This window comes from Apodemus sylvaticus, chromosome 18 (genome assembly GCF_947179515.1).
Source record: "Apodemus sylvaticus chromosome 18, mApoSyl1.1, whole genome shotgun sequence".
NCBI lineage: Eukaryota > Metazoa > Chordata > Mammalia > Rodentia > Muridae > Apodemus > Apodemus sylvaticus.
Genome location: NC_067489.1, coordinates 20,774,472 through 20,783,185, shown reverse-complemented (window position 1 = coordinate 20,783,185; position 8,714 = coordinate 20,774,472). Strand labels below are relative to the sequence as shown.

The 8,714-nt window shown below is 42.8% G+C and overlaps 1 non-coding gene across 1 annotated transcript; it reads left to right on the top strand.

Annotated features, from left to right (window-relative positions):
- The first annotated feature begins 244 nt into the window (after nucleotides 1–244).
- On the top strand, nucleotides 245–373 carry LOC127669086 (small nucleolar RNA SNORA17). Its single transcript, XR_007974291.1, has one exon. It is a non-coding gene; the product is annotated as a small nucleolar RNA SNORA17 (small nucleolar RNA).
- The last annotated feature ends 8,341 nt before the right edge of the window (nucleotides 374–8,714 follow it).

Below are 8,714 nucleotides of genomic sequence, written 5' to 3'. Positions count from 1 at the left end.
CTTCTTTCCAGGGCAGCTGCAGTGCCCTGGGCCAGGTGCCTCGGCGATGCCACATGGCTAGATTTGCCTGAAGACCTGACTGTCTTCACTTGTTACCATAGACTGTTAAAACATTGGAGTTCCAATTATAGTCTAGATTTCCTGAAGATGTCTTTCATTCAAAGAGTACAGTCTTTTTCATCTCTAAGTAAGACAATTATCCAATTTGCCCGGCTATTTTGAGTCTCTTAAGAATGGTTGTTCCACTACTTAGAAGCATACAGGTGTGGCTGCTGTGTCACACGTGTGACAGCAGGTGGCAGAGAGGAGAGAAGCTTTGTCTAGGCTCAGTGTTCTGATCGGTGAACATCTGAATGATTAGTAGCCTGACATTCCCTGGAAAAAGTCTGGTGCCAGGGGCTCAGACAGGGAGCTAGATTAAGACAACCACCAGTCTGGTTCTGCACAGGCCCCATACAGTACAGTACAGTACAGTACAATACAATACAATACTTGCAATGGGGCCACTGAGGCAGGCCATGAGAACACCCAACCCAAGATTACCACCAAAATCGCACCTTAGGGTTTGGAGACAGACCTAGCCTAAAATAACCACCAAGCAGATGCTGTGCAGGCCTGAGGGCATGGGGGGTGCAACCATGCCTGAGATAGTCCCTGCTCAGTGCCGTAACATACCACCAGGGCATAGCACTCCTAAGACCGTTTCTGAAGTGAATCCACTCAGAGACCCCAGGCACCACCATCACCACCCCACAACCCTTGCCACCAATGGCAGGCAGGAGAGCTGGCCCTCAGGTCATGAGAGTGAGAGATCTGGCCATGTCCCTCAATAGCTGTAACACTCAGGATAGCAGGCCCTGTGCCAGGGTAGAGCTAGGCCTGGTAGCAGGGGTTTCTGTTGAGCCAGTGAGAGAGCTGGCAGGCTGACCGTCTTAGATACCACTCAGGCCCCAATATCTGCCCCATCAAAGAACTGCTAGAGGGCATGAAGGGACAGTCCTACAGATCCAAAACTACAGGTTCTTTGTGACACAGGCCAACAGCAGGAAACCCAAGAGGCATCCTAATGAAGTTCCAGAATTAATAAAGTAGCAGAAGCCAGAAGCCAGAGGCCCCATACTAGACCAATGTGTCATTGCAATGAACCTTTGCAAGCAAGGTGAGGACAAAAGGGTCTGCTGTGAGACACACTGTAACACATTACAGCTTCTACAATGAGACTTTTTTTTCTCTGTTGCGGGGGGTTGGGGGGGGGTGAGGGGGGTGGGAGAGGCTGCAAAGGTGGAGAGGGATATGGGGGGGGGAGATGAGGGGGATTTGGGTACTTGGTATAAAATTCACAATGAACTAATTTAAAAGTTTAAAAAGAAGAAGAAGAGCTGGGGAGTAATGGCACATGCCTTTAATCCCAGCACTTGGGAGGCAGAGGCAGGCAGATTTCTGAGTTTGAGACCAGCCTGGTCTACATAGTGAGTTCCAGGACAGCCAGGGCTACACAGAGAAACCCTGTCTTGAAAAACCAAAATAAATAAATAAATAGATAGATAAATAAATAAATAGAGGAGGAGGCGGAAGAGGAAGAAGAAACACACACACACACACACACACACACATGTGCAAACCAAAGGAATGGTTGTTTCTAAGAAGTTGCCCAATATACTCTGGAGTAGTCTGCCTATTTGTTGAATTACAAATGACTTGCAAATGTACAAGTTCTGTTAAATTCAAGGAGAACCATGATGAGTAAATTTGTGTTGAAGAAGTAGTTTGTCAATCATGAAAAATTTCAAGCCCACTTTACACAGAAGATTCCTGAAGCTGTAGTGAAAATCAAAAGGGAAAACCTTTCTGCTTGTCTTTTTCCGTGGGTTACCACCAGAATGCGTGGCCCAGATTTAGGACAGGTTGCTTCTGACCAAGGTACTCCCTTCACAGGCAGAGAGGTGCTATAGTTGGGTCACCGATAGAATCCATAAGTCTTACAATGCTGCCCACTACCCTGCAACAGATGGCCTAATACAATGGTAATGGAATTTGTTTTTGAAGATACAGTGTCAGTTATGTGGCAGTAGCCTGGAGGGCTGGTGCAGGGTTCTCCAGAGGGCAGTATGTGCTTTGAATCAATGTTCAATATATGATACGGTTTTGTTGTGGGGTGTCTATCAGAGAAGACTTAAACATAGATTTAAACCAACAGAAAGTCTTTATTAGCTGGCCAGAAAGACTACACTGGGTGTTCTGGATACCACTGTAGCCCTGAGCCTTTATCAGGGTGAGTTTTTAAACACAAATACCATGTCCTGGGTTGACATATTTCAGTTAACAAGAACACTTAGCCAGAAGCAGAGCTACAGAAGCCAAAAGGCAAGGCTAGTACATTCAGAGACTTTCCCAGAAGTATGGACTTTGATGAATTAGGTCTTTGTTTTAATTTTGGCAGGTTGTGTAGTTTACATGCTGAGTTTTACAGCCTGGATGACAGTTACATCATGGTATTAGTTGTGCTAATATCTGGGGACCTACTAAGATCTGGGACCCTGTGACAGTTTCTCATTTAGCCAGGATTCATGGGTCCAGGAACCAAGGGCTGGAAGTGAAAGTATTTCTACTCACTATTACCCCTAGTGACCCATTGGGGAAAGTGTTGTTTCCTGCCCTTGAGACCTTAAGTTCTACTGGCCTAGAAATTTTGGTTTCCAACTGAGAACATTCCTACCAGAGACAAAAGAAACATTTTATTGAACTAGAAACTCAGATTCCCCTGGACACATCGGGCTTCTGATGCCATTAAGCCAAAAAGATAAAAAAAAAAAAGAAATAATAGTGTTAAGAGGGACTGATAGATCCAGACTCCCAGGGGGAGCCTGGATTGCTTCTCCACAATGGGGTTAAAAAAGATGATGTCTAGAGTACAAGAGATCCTTTAGGCCATATGTTGATGCCACCATGTCCTGAGATAAAAATCAATGGGAAACTACAACAACCCAGGCAGGATGACAAAAGGACCAGATCCTTTAGGAATGAAAGTTAAGAGTCACTCCTCTAGGGAACACCAAGGTCTGTTGTCGTACTTCCTAAGGATAGAGAAAATACAGAATGGCTAGCCGTGGACGGTAGTTATAAATACCAGCTAAGGCCACATGACCAACTGCACAAACAAGAATTATAACTTACTTGGTGTTGGGTGCTGGAGAGATGGCTCAGCAGTTAAGAGCACTGACTGCTCTTCCCAAGGTCCTGAGTTCAAGTGCCAGCAATCACATGGTGGCTCACAACCATCCATAATGAAATCTGATACCCTCTTCTGGTGTGTCTGAAGACAGCTGCAGTGTACTTAGATATAACAATAAATAAATTTTAAAAAATAATTTACTTGGTGTTTTTGTCTTATTTTGTGAAGAATCTGTATATATACTGATAGATAGATAGATAGATAGATAGAAAGATAGATAGATAGATAAATAGATAGGTTTGTATATATGCATTAATCAGACATTTGTGTTTTCTTCCCTATATTTCTTTATCATGTAATATAACATAGATTGGAATAAATACCATATACCATTGGTTATTATCACATTTAAATTTTAAGACACTAGAAGACTAAGCATTCCTCAAGGGATATTGTCATTTTTTTTCTAAAATCTTTAATGCCCTTGTACTTATATATGAGGTAGTTAACTCGACAGAATTATGGCCTAGTTGTTGCTTTCATTTGGAAATTAAGCAGACACAAGGAGATATGATTGTGTGTCAAGAAATATACTTGTGATAGCTAATCTTTTCTTAACTCGGCTCTATCTGTAATAAATTATAACAAAGCAGCTGGGCACAACTGTAAGGAAATTTCTTGAACTGGTCATTTAAAGTGGGAAGATCCACCCAAAATCTGGGCCAAACCATCTGGTGGCAGCCCATGTCATAGGATGTGGAAGACGTGAGCTTTTGCATTTTGCCTGGCTGCCCTCACTCTTGCTGACAAGTTTATCCATTCTGCTGCTGACGGCAGTCCTTTCCTGGTGTTAGAACCTACTTCTTTAGGATTCCAATATTGACTGATGGCTACCCAGACCACAGCGTATGACTCACTCTAATAAATCACATATATATATGTATTCATATTCATATGCATATATTTATTCTATCAGCTTTTATTTTAAAGAACCCTGATTAATACACAACCTTAGAAAAGAAAAATTACATCACATATAATTTTAACTCTTCTTAAAGCAAATGCTAAAATAAATATAGGACAATATTAATATTTAGCAAATGGGAGTGATAAGAACATTGATGTTGTTTCAGTCAGCTTTCTTTGCTCTTTATAGATACTTAAACAATTTCAGAGTGTGTGTGTATGTGTATGCATACGTTTTCTTTTCATTGTTTCAGAAGTTTAAGCCAATGATCACTAGTCCCTTTTGTTTGGGAGCCTCTTGTGTGGCAGAACATCTCATAGGCTGTGGGGAACACATGGTAAAGGGAAGCTGATACTATCATGGCAGTGGGTAGCAGAAGAGGAACTGAAGTATTCAAGTATTTCAATGTCCCTTCAAACATGTGCCCCCCATGACCTAAATTCCTCCCTCATACCCCTATCTGAAATGTCCTAACATTTTCCAGTAATTCCACATGCTAATGACCAAACTTCAACATATGACTTGCTGTTTAACTAATTCCTCTCACTGAAAACAGTTCTTCCTGGAGGACTCTTAAGTCCTGGAGGGAAGCTTTTAAGAGGTAGGGTGTATAAACAATATACAAGTTTCAAAAGTTCCTGAAATTTACAAGATCCATAAAGCTCTCATCCCAAGTTATGTAAACAGTAGCAACTGCTGGAGAGTGAATGATTCAGGTTGTGAGTGATTCAAAGATGCAGTTCTTGTGAGTCATTTTCCATACAGGACATAGCTATCTCTGAGTCACCATGCTCCTATAAATAACCTGTGATGGTTAGTTTTATCAACTTGACATAAACTCTAATCTCCTAAGAAGAGAGTCTCAATGAGAGACAGTGTAGATTGTTATGGTATATAGGCATATCTGTGGGAGAATGTCTTGATTGCTCTAGTTAATGAGGAAGACTCGGTCTGAAAGTGCTATCACTATTCTCTGGTCTGGGACTCTGGATTATATAAGAGTAAAGAAAGCCAGCTAAGTATTAAGCATGTGTGCATTTATTCTCTCTCTGACTGTCGATTCCCTACAATGATGAACTGTACCTGGACTTGTAAGATAAATTATTTCCTCCATAAGTTACTTTTTGTAAAAATAGTTTACCAAAGCAATATTTATTAAACTAAAACATGACCCCAGGGCCATTCTCCTGTAAGCTTACTGTGAATAAACTCATTAGTACATGAACCTAGACTTTGTTGAAATCATTAGCATAGTCTGTCACCAGGATTCTATCTGGAATGAATAAGCCATTCCCAGATAGGAGCCCAGCAAAATTCACACACATGAGTCTTTTGATGTACAAATCATACACATACTCTGAATATTTTTATGCTTAAGATATTTCACAATAGTTTTTAATTTTAGAGAAACTAGGTTTGCTGCTCATGTAACAATTTTTAAAACGCAAAAATAGAACCAGTTAATTCAAGCAGAAATGAGTATTCAGGCATTGGGTGATCATGAGTCAGGTTGCTTGGGTGGCAAATGGCCTAAAGACCCATCACAGTTTTTATTCTTGGCATCTTGTCCCCTGAGGTATCTATCCCCTGTGCTAAATACAGTGACCCATGGCAGTCATCTGAATGTTTGTATCCTGTCAAAGTTCAGGCATTGACACTTAGTTCTCATTATGAGAGTATCAGAGGTAGAGACTTTAGGAAGTGATTGAGTTCAGAGAACTGGAGCCTTCATAAATGGGATTAGTTTACCTCACAGAGACCCTGGAGTAGCCCTTGGCTTCTTCTACCACACGAGAATGACCATCCATGCCCAGGAAGTGACACCACCACAGATACTAATTCTGCGAGCACTTGGTCTTGGACTTCCCAGACTCTAGAACTGTAAGAACAAGACATCTTGTCTACAAGCCACTGTTTTGTATTATTTTGTTACTGCCACTCAAAAACACTAAAACATGTACACTTAGTGAGGTCTCTCTATAAACATGTGGAGAATAAATTAAACCATCTTCACAATGTGGATACTTATTAGAAATTTAAAATAGAACTTGTCCTGACCCCATCCCCAAGGGGAAAATTCTTAATCTACTGAGCACCCAAAGAGAAGTCTTACCTGAATCTCCTGATTGGTTCAAATATATGGCTATGTGTAAAAATCTAATAGGAAGCCTTAGGAGCTAAGGAGATGCTTCCATGATTCAAACAAACACTGCCTTTGCAGAGAACCTGAGTTTGGTTCCTAGCACCCACACTGAGCAGCCTACAGCCACCTGTAACTCCAGTTCCAGGGATTCTAGTGTCCCAAGTCCTTTAGCCTCTGTGAACAGACACATATACACATACACAAACATATATTCACATGTATACACATACAAACACACACACACTTAAAAAAATAAGATAAATCTTTGTTAAAAGGAAGTCTCAAAGCAAGTAAGCATTTCCTGCCTGTCCAAGATCCGACAGTAGCCAGCCAGCCTCGGCTTTGGCCTCATCTCCCCTTTCCCCACTCACCCCTCCTGACATGGAAAAGTGCTCAGTGAAGAATTTGCCATATCTCAGACTTCGAGGCCAAACTGGGGAGAGGTTTGTTTTTACGGGATCCACGCTTGACAGATTAAAATCTGAAGCTGGAAACTGTTTACAGCCTCCCTGCTGTTCTCTGGGAGCTCTCTTCTGCAGAAAGAGCTCTGCCCCTTTTCAGGGGCCACGAGGAGGCCACATCAGCACTGTTACACTAAACAGAGGCATTCCAGGACCCAGGAAGAGGCGCATGCAGGACCAACTGCTCGTTTTCATTTAAACTGTTTCTAAATAATGTCATTAAGTCCAGAGTCCCATTTATCTGGAGCACGTAGACTTCCCTAATGTATAAACCATCTCCAAACTGAACTGTCTTTCAGCAAAAGCTATTTCCTGTTACAGATGTTGCCTCGACCACACTCCATCACAGACTAGAAACCTTCCACACTACTGCTGCAAACAGGGTCGTTCAAGTGTCTGGGAGGTGAGGCTTGTCATCTGGTCTGTAGCACTCAAGCCATCGTGACCAGCGTTGGCCCCAGCTGGGTACTGTTAGGTGTGCGGAGTCTTACGCCTGCCCCACATGTGCAGCAGTAGAACCTGCATTTTCCCCCATAGTCCTTGTGCACATTTAAATGAAACAAAACAAGCAACCAAACATAACCTACTGGCATCAATGTGCACTGGGATCTCCTGAAGAGTTTTTGTTGTTGTTGTTTTGCTTTGTTTTGTTTTTTTTATTTGTTTTTTTTTTTTTTCGAGACAGGGTTTCTCTGTATAGCCCTGGCTGTCCTGGAGCTCACTCTGTAGACCAGGCTGGCCTCGAACTCAGAAATCCACCTGCCTCTGCCTCCCAGAGTGCTGGGATTACAGGTATGCACCACCACCGCCCAACAAAAGAGGGTTTTTTTGTAAACAAAAACAAAAACAAAACAAAATAATCTCAGAGTTGTGCTTCATCCAGCAGTAGAGCTGGATTTCATCCCAACATATAAGACTAAAAGGTAAGAATGCCTAAGATATGTCAGGTCTTTAGACCATCTGCTACTTATCCGCTGTGCTCTGCTGGCTCTACTGTACAGACATGGCCTAATAAGATCTTTACAGTGTGAAACAGAGCACAAGATTCCCTCATTGGGACCTGACCGTCCTTCTGTACTGAACACACTGATTCCCGGAAGCCCACGAAGTTACGGGATGGGCCAGTTAGCACATCTGTGATTCTAGCCTTCAGAGAATTGGTGAACTCTGGATTGAAACGAGAGTACTTGTCTCGGTGAACACTGTGGAGGAGTGATTGGGGATGAATAAAACTCCAGTCTCCTATACACCCAAATCTCTCTCTCTCTCTCTCTCTCTCACACACACACACACACACACACACACACACCAGAAAGGAGAAAAAAAGAATAAAAAGAGTATAGTATTAACACTAACAGTGACTTTATGTGAAGAGCAGAGGAAGCCTTGAGTAGATAAACTCTGGGTCGAATGTGTGCCTCAGCCCCAGGGGCATGGCAAAGCTTCCTCAGGGGCCCAAGTGTGAATATTGACAGTGTTTGCAGACTACCTCCATGGCATCTGCCTATCCCACGATATTCTTTTGGACTGAGGACTGCACCTACAGATATGAGCTTTACCTGGCACCATGAGCCAACCGTACGCCACAGAGCCTTCACTCAGCTCCATGCAATAGCCCCACCTCAATGTGAAATAAACACACTGAGCTCCCAGGGCGCTGTGGCTCCCCCATCACAGGGCTCGAGCCACCTGACGCTAGTTTCTCTGTGTGTTCACATGTCTGTCTTCTCATTCCCGCGCAGTCTCAGTCAGCTCACACAGGTCATGGCAATTTTAACTGATTTTGGCAATGCTGGAAACCTGCCCAAGACCCCCAAGGAGAGGACGATATACCTTCCTTGTCTTTTTCAGAGCCATTATATGGAACTTCCTCAGAAAACTCGAGGAGCAAAATGCCAACTGGTGGCAGGACCTTTGCAGTCAGAAGGTGCTGCCATGCGGGAAATGAGCGCTAAATTATGGGGTCAGAAC